This window comes from Lepisma saccharinum, chromosome 23 (assembly GCF_977018435.1).
Source record: "Lepisma saccharinum chromosome 23, izLepSacc3.1, whole genome shotgun sequence".
NCBI classification, from domain to species: Eukaryota; Metazoa; Arthropoda; class Insecta; order Zygentoma; family Lepismatidae; genus Lepisma; species Lepisma saccharinum.
The window spans coordinates 59,270,131-59,278,397 of record NC_139251.1 but is presented as its reverse complement, the minus strand read 5'-3'; the positions used below and the strand labels follow the sequence as shown (position 1 = coordinate 59,278,397).

Genomic DNA, 8,267 nt, shown 5'->3' with positions numbered 1-8,267 from the left:
GTGGCACTTCGCTCGTGTTTTGAATGATCAGCTTATCGCCGGCACTCACGTCAAAAACGGTGAGATCTTCGTCTTCGTGTATTTCATATATGTTGCGCGTTTCGTTCCAACGTGCCAGAGGAATGTTTCCTGCTTTCTGGACACCACGATTCGATATCAAGGTCATGGTGGGAACGCTAGCTTTTCTGCCGTGAGACCAGTACGAAAATTCATTTATCTGAATCGTGCCATCGAGGAGAAACTTGTAGTACGGATGATAAGGATGCAACATGTACAGTTTGTTACCTTCGACAAACGTGGAGATTCTCTGTTGATTGGGTACGCTGTTGATTTCGATGGCTTGCAGAGAATGCAGTTTAGCGAATTTAGTATCAACGCTAACGAGGTTGCTGTGAAGCTGTCCCAGTGTATTTTGTACGGGCAACAAATGTTCGACGATGGTATTTGTTACTGTAGAAAATGACGGTTTGATTTTCACTTCCACGTTCAACTGCTTGAAGTTTTCGTTGAGTTCTTGCAACTTGGCACCGAAAGAGGCCAGCGTCGATTCCTGCGTGGATTCCAGCACTCCAACTTGATCTCTGATGTTGACGACAATACTCTGAAGATTCTCGACTTGATTCAATTTCGAACTTTTCTCGGTAAGATCGTTCACGATGCTTCGCATCTCGGTAAACTGCATGTGAAGGTCGGCGACGCTCTGCGAAGTGGGCAGCATCGACACCAGCGAAGTAAGTTCGTCTCGAATCTGTTCCACGTTCGCCGTTTCCGTTTCCAGTCGTTTCAGCATACGTGATATGTTCCTTTTCAAAGCGTGTAATTCTTTTGAGGTGGGGAGATTGGCCACCCTACTCTCGAGATCGCTCAACGAACTTTTGATGTCGCTCGAATCGGATAGTGCCGTCACCGCCGTTTTCAATTTTTCCAAATCTTCGCTCGAAGGTACGCTCGTCCGTAACGATTCCAAGTCGGCCTGTATGTTGTCCAGTACGTGATGAAAATGAGCAAGATTCGTTTCGACGTTCAAATTTTCTAAATATTCGATCTTCTGCTGAACCGTGCTTAACGTGTCTTGTATGCTCGTCAACGCACTGGCTTCAGTGTGAATATTTTTAATTTCTTCGTTGATCAACTCCAGAGACGCCTGAAGCGTAGCGATGGTGGTTTGAATGTGTTCGAAATCTTGATAAGCCTCCAATTGAATTTTTATGTTCGCAACGCTTTTGCTGATGACTTGGAGTTCGTCTGACGATGGTAGGTTCGTCATGGTATCTTCCAAAGTCTGTAACTTGGATTTAATTTCTTCCAACGTGCCGGCGAATTCTTCTTGTAATTTGGAAACAACAACATGTAAGCGTTCTACATCAATATCCTTCACGACGGTTTGAAGTTCAGAGAAATTCTTTTCGATTGTCGAAGTTCGTTCTTCGATTTCGAGTTTCAATTTTTCCAAATCTTCATTTTTCGATTGAAATTGCTGCAATTTGGCCAAATCATTTTGAAGCTTATCCACGCTCAACTGTATATTTTGAACGTTGTCGTAAGAAGGTACGTCGACATAATTTTTTATGAGCGTTTTCAGTTCGGAATCGATTTTCAGAATGGGGTCGAGACATTGCGTTTGGAGCGTAGCGATTTCCGACTCTAAACTTTTGTTTAAGGTCTCCTGCAAAGCGATCAAATCGCTCCTCAACTTTTTAATTCGGACGTCCAACATGAGAATCTCTTCTGCGTGGTCTACACGCTTAGTGTTGCCGAAAATGTCGTTAGGCATTTTGGTTAACGGTTATTTATAATAGGATAGATGATTCGTAATTCAACGAAGAGAGGAATGAGTTTGTCGTAATCTCCTAGGAGTTCAACGTATAAACAATCTCCTGCAGAAACATCGTACGTAATGTTAGAAAGCATCTTGTCGTGCTTGATTCGAAAAATGTTCTTGCCGGTAGATATTTTGATTTCGCCTACGTTTTCCGGATTCACGGTGATTTGAAGTTTTCCATCGATCGGAATTTTGTAAAAATGTAAATTGTTGTTGAAGACGTAAAACATCTTGCCTACATCGTCATCCAATTTCGTCCAAATGCTATTAAGGTGAACAATCAGTAGACCGTTGAGTTTAGTTAACATGGAAGGTAGAAATTCATGATCTGTCGTCGCGCGGTGTACAGTCTCCATGTTGGTTTGTTTTCGGAAACCAAAGAGATTCATAGGTATGCTGGTTATTTAAAATACGGTCAAAGTTTTTTTGTAATGACAGTCAGTGTTTTTTTTTTTTTTGTAATAACAGTCAGTGTTGTTGTTTTTTTTTGTTTTCTTTTTTTTGTTTTGTTTTTATGAATCTTCTGTTGAAGATGGGCATATGTTGCAGGTTTTGCTTTCTGCTAAGCGATAGTACCCCCACGGCAGTGTGTGGATTCCACATTGGAGAACGCACCTCTTGTCGTCGTTGGGATCCAGGGCAATCTTCCTCACTTTGTTGGTGGTCAACACATGGTCGACGCTCTGGATGCGCTGTTCTGCTCTTAGAACCGACGACCTGGTCTTGAGGCAATCCACGAAGTCCTCGAATGTGAGATGCTGCCGAACCACCTGTCTGCCGACACCCTTGGCCTTCTTGGTAACGCTACCCTCGGCTTTGATGGTATAGGCCTTGGCGCGAAGACCTGCAAACTCAAGAATCACATCTCCGTCCTTCTCATCTTTGAGTTTGCCAGGCACCTTCTTGTTGCGGACCAGGATGTCGTACTGGTTCGGCTGGGGATAGCCCGAGGTGTCGAAGAGCTCTTCAAGAGCTGGAACTGTGGCTATATCCCCGTATGCGTCGGTTGTGTGAACGTGGTACATCAAACTATCTGTGTCCGTGTAGAGTAGGTTGATATTGTCGTTATAGTGCTGGCGTAGTATCCCATAATATATTTGAAACATGTGCAGTTTGCTCAGGTCAAATACTGAGGCACCAACATAAATTGGCTTGTTGAGCATCACCTTGTTCTTCCTCATATGCACCAGAGCAAGCTGCTCATTATAAATAGTCCTCGATTTGAATAACGGGTTTGCTACGAGCCTGCGACATTGTGCTTTGTTTGATATTAGCCTCACATCTACATGATTTCGCACATTCTCCATGGTCTTGCCAAACACCGCATTATTCATGAGCTTGAAGAAATCCTTATCAAGCTCGGACGTGGCTGCGGTGCGGTGTTTAGTGTTGACTTCGATATATGGACGCAACCATGAAGAATGCTCGAACTTGAGGATGTGGTGAACTGCGTGGACCGTGACCCCTCGCTGCATCAACCACCGGAGATTCTGGTAGTGCAGAACGTAATTCTTCTTGGGTTCGAAATCCATGACGAGCTTCTTCTGGTTGGAATCGGGTGGACACTTGAACTCGGGTGCAGGGGGAAGATCGCAGAACAAATCCTGCAGCTTCTCGGAGAACTCAAGGTCCACCTCGGCGAAGAACCCATGTTCCGAATCGTCGAAGCTTTCGATGTCGAATTTGGAAGGATCGGCCCACTCGAACCCTCTAAAGGGGAGTGGCTGCATCATGGAGTGTCCGTAGAGGTTATTAACGTCCGTGTGCATGATGTAGCTCGACGGTTGTGAGGGGTCGTAACCGATGGCCATGTGGTGATTGTTGGCGCGCGCGTGCCGTTGCGACACCTGGACCATTCCACCCCGCACGGCACGTTCCACAAACAGCATCATGTCCACGTCCGAAAGAAGCTCCAGCTCAATTTTCGTCACCAGAAACATGGCTGACCATGCCAGTCCGGGGAGACTATAGAAGTAGGCGGGATCCAGGTGGTAGATGGTCTTCGCAGTTGCACGAAACGCCTGGATCACGTCGGCGAGGAGCGTCACATCAAGTCTGAGGTAGGCGTCGTGGTAGTCTCCGAGATTTTGGCAATCCAGCTCGCGCCACATGGACTGAGCATGGTTATAGTCATCCTCAGAGATGCCCGAGCCTCGCAGTTTGCTATAGAAGTTTGCTCGAGGAGGAAGCGACGTCTCCGCAAACTTGGTAGAGTCGGTGACGTATTCGTAGGGGTAGACCCCCTTACGCCTGAAGAGACTGGCGTCCAAGTTCGGAAAATTCGCAGAGGTGATGAGCATTTTCTCGTCGCTAAGCTTCCCTGCAAGGGCATCGAGGCTGGCCGGGAGGAACCTCAGGGAGTCGAGGAAGCGAAGTTCGACGGTAGAGTCTGCTCCCGGGATCGACACTAGTTTGCTCACACTGATGTAACGCTCCTCGTTTTGTGCCAGGACGTTGATTCGCATGTCGTCGTACCCAAGATGCTTGATCAGGTGGTGAAAATCGTACCCCGAGCCGTTGTGAAAAAACACAGGGATGAAGCGCGGGTCCCGGGCCAAGCGGTTGCAATCGTTGCACCAAGGACCAACGTACCTACCGTTAAAGTGATCGTGGTGACGGACTTTATGGTTTTTGGTAGTGTACTCCTTGACGCAGACAGGGCAAGCGATGGCCTCGTCATGTCTATGTTGATCGTCGGTGGACAGCGGGAGCATAGACTTGGGGGCCAACAATACCTTCCCTATTTCGATGGCCTCGACAACCATCCTCTCGAGGAAGTGTTTGGCTGCGTCGGGACCACGGTACACATAAGGCTCGGGGGCGATGTACTGGTCTCGTCGCACCACAACGTATGCGAAACTGGATGCCTCGTGGAGTTGGTAAGGGGTAGTGGAAGAAACTTCGGGATCGGGATCGCAAGTAGACAGGGGTTTGAGGAAGGCCTCGAAATCCGCGATGATGATAGCAGGGTGCTCCACCATGGCACCGTGCATGTGGAAACGCTCCATGGTGCCAGGTTTGGGCAAGTCTGCCACCCCCGGTTCGTTAGCATTGCAGTAGAGCTTGTGGTTAGCGAGCTTCTCGGCAGCGATGTTGGGACCTCTGATGTGTTGGTAACTGCGTTGATCTTGTCCGTCGAACATTGACAAGCACCTGCGACACACCTCGACGTGGTGACTATCACTGCTCCGTTGGCTCGAAACAAGCCGAGAGAGCGAGCGAATGAGGGTGTAATGGTGGTGGGTCTCGTCCTTGATGAGCAGAAGATGAATTTCCTGCGCACCGTCGTCGTCCACGTCACTCACCCGGATAGGGTACACCACATTTTCGTCGGTGAGGCCATAAACGTTGATGGCCAACCGAGAGTTGTGTGTACGGGCCTCGAACTTTCGAATGTCCGAAAGCGCCACCGGGTAGTCGATCCCAGCCATCGCATCTTCCAGCTCCAACTCGTACTGCATGTAGTGGTTAACTCGGTATGGGTGGTTTTTCCAGTGGACAGGGTGTAACACTGCAAGCACACACCATAGGAAGCACTTGGCGTCACTGTTCTGAATATTCAGGACGGCCTTTTTATCCTTAATAGCAGATGGTAAACGGACGTAGCTGGAGGCGGAGAGAGGCATAAACTTGGAAAGTTTGACGCGCAGTTCGTGAGGCTTGCCACACAGCGAACCCCCCGAACCCTTAGCTTCATGCCCCTCTTGCTTTGCCAGCAGCTCCTCGACAAACTTGTTGTAGATGTCCTCGAGGTTTTCGACATCCGTCAGATGCAGCGTCTTCGCCTTGGTGTTGTGGCAGAAGCTGTAAATTTCATCAGACGGCTTTTTGTACTGACAACGTAGCGATGCGTAGAATTTGGCGGAGTGTGTTGCAAGCGCATCGCCGAGGACGGAAATAATTTGCGCTTGCACGTTCTCCAAAAAGCTACGCACGTCGCATGAGCCCTCCGAAATAAAAGGAAAGTCCTCTAACGAACGCTGGAAAGCAGACTGGTCTGCTTTTATCGCAGGCTTGACGCGTTTGGCGGGTGGTGCATTGATGGAGGCTGCTTCTGCCTTCCTCTTGGTTGAGCTGGTCGACGGTTGAGCCCCAGATGTACTTTTGCTTAAACAAGTAAGCTTATGTTTTTTGGCATACGCAATTGTGATGTGTTTATTGCATCCAGAACATAATTCGGTGGCAGCCAAATGCTTGCCTGGCGCGCAGGTGCGACAATGTCTTGCAAAATGTTCGCTTGATATAGTTTTTTCGCACACAGGGCAACTTTTCATGGAGCGCATTTTTTCGGGGTATGTTTATTTATATATGGGTGGTGTTGCTTTCCTCAAATATATGCTTTAATCAACTCTATAAAAAAAATTAAAAAAATATATAAGAAAAATATAATTGTAGATAGAAAAAAAAACACAATAAATATTGTATGCATGTGTAATTCTATTTAGTTTATTTTTGTTAGACACAAATTTTCTTCAGATTTTATTGCCTATTAGTATATTTTTCTACCAATCTAGTAGAGGTATGAAACTATGAAAATATACTTGTTTATATATATTCTATTATTTTGGCTGATATAATAGCAAATATATATAGCTATTTTGAAATTCTAAAACTTTCAGGTATACTTATTTTTACATGCAAACATACATCATAAAAAAAATTACACAATCGTATTTTCCATACACACATTTTTTTTATTTTCAGAAAACAAAATTATTTTCGATCTTTATTTTTTTAAATCAAGCAATAAACATTATTTGTGTTTATAGTATTTGTCGGGCAATAGCAGATAAAACAAGAATGGGTTTTCTACAACCCATAGTTTACGAGTTACAAAACAACTTAGAAATTACATCTTGAAATTTAAATTTAAAATAACTCAAAAACAGTAAGCACTAATCATTATGTTTCCAATAGGTTGTAGCACTCTGCCAAATAACCAAAATACTACAACAACAATTAACCCACCCACTATTGCCAGCACCACCACTACCATACAAGAAAAAAAACACGTGAAACTCTACAGAGGTGCGGCTATCTAGAACCGCAGCCGTTAGAAAACCTTTTACTTTTTTGGTTGGGCACCACGCACCCTGGCGAGGTTGTAGGGGCCAGGCATCCTAAAAAACAACAATTATTATTTGTTTGTTTGCCTCACAATACGAAAATAAAAATAAGCACGCGCGCACGTATACATGTGCAGCACATCGTTTCCGCGAGAGAGGTTTACAAAAGTCACGATAGGTCTCTCTCCTTTTATCTTACAGCAACATTGGCATCTCTATCTCTATTTTTTTAGTTGCAGGTGGGTTGCCAACACACTCTAGTTAATAATGCTACATATTATACACACACACGCACGCACATACTGTGTTGCCATCCATCCATCCATCCATCTCTCTCTTTTACGGCAGTATATATTTGTTGCCGGTTCTCCTTACCCAGCATATGTATGTTACGTCAGTATATAAATTGGCTAAGCCTCAAGCAAGGTAGCCCTTGCCAAGTAAGAAAAAAAAAACTGTAGGCGTTGGCAACACTGTCGGTTGTTCAACTCTTCCCTCTCTCTTTTTTTTGTAAAAAAAGCTATGGCAAAAATACCAGTAGGTTAGCAACACTGCTTTATGCACTATAAGGCCTCAAGCAAAGTTGCCAGCTCCTTGCTTTAGGTTAGGTTAGACCAAATAAAAACCTTGGTGACTTTTCGAGTAAGATGTTGGCAACGCTGCAAGGCAAGCCTCAAGCAAGGTTGTCAGCTTCTTGCTTTAGGTTAAGTTAGACCAAAAACCTTGGTGATTTTTTCGAGTAAGAGGTTGGCAACGCTGGTGAGGTTAACATACACCGTGAAAGGCTACAACGAGTTGGAAACAGTGGTGAGGTTAACATACACCGTGAAAAGCTTCAAAATATCAGTTGGTGAAATTTTCGTGGGGTGAGTTGGCAACACTGGTGAGGTTAACATACACCGTAAAAAGCTACGCCTCGCCCGAGTTGGCAACGCTGGTGAGGTTAACATACACCGTGAAAGGCTACGACGAGTTGGAAACAGTGGTGGTGGTGACGAACGAGAAAGGAGAGGTGGTGGATTTCGCAGGTGCCACTACGACGGCCATCGTGGAGATCAACGTATAATAAATAACACACATAGTGAAAATGGAACAAATCGAAAGTTACGAATTGCAATCTTTTCCTCCGAACCGTCGCACGTTCGCCAATCTCAACGAAGCAAACAGGGAGATCGAATACGACGTGGACGTAGGCGACGGGTTCGTTCATCCTCACAGAGCGGACCTCTACCTTCAATTCGACGTGGTGAAGAAGGAAAGCGGAGACGCATTTTCGCCCAATGCAAATTTGATACTCGTGGACAACTTCGTGCCTCATCTGTTCTCGCAGGTGGAGGTGAGGAAACACAACACCGTCATAGACAGAATAGACTATCCAG

General features: G+C 45.6%; 1 protein-coding gene across 1 annotated transcript in view; it reads right to left on the bottom strand.

Annotated features, from left to right (window-relative positions):
- LOC146005526 (cell adhesion molecule 2-like) overlaps window positions 1–8,267 on the bottom strand; it is a 181,600-nt gene that overhangs the window by 134,343 nt on the left and 38,990 nt on the right. The window lies entirely within an intron of this gene.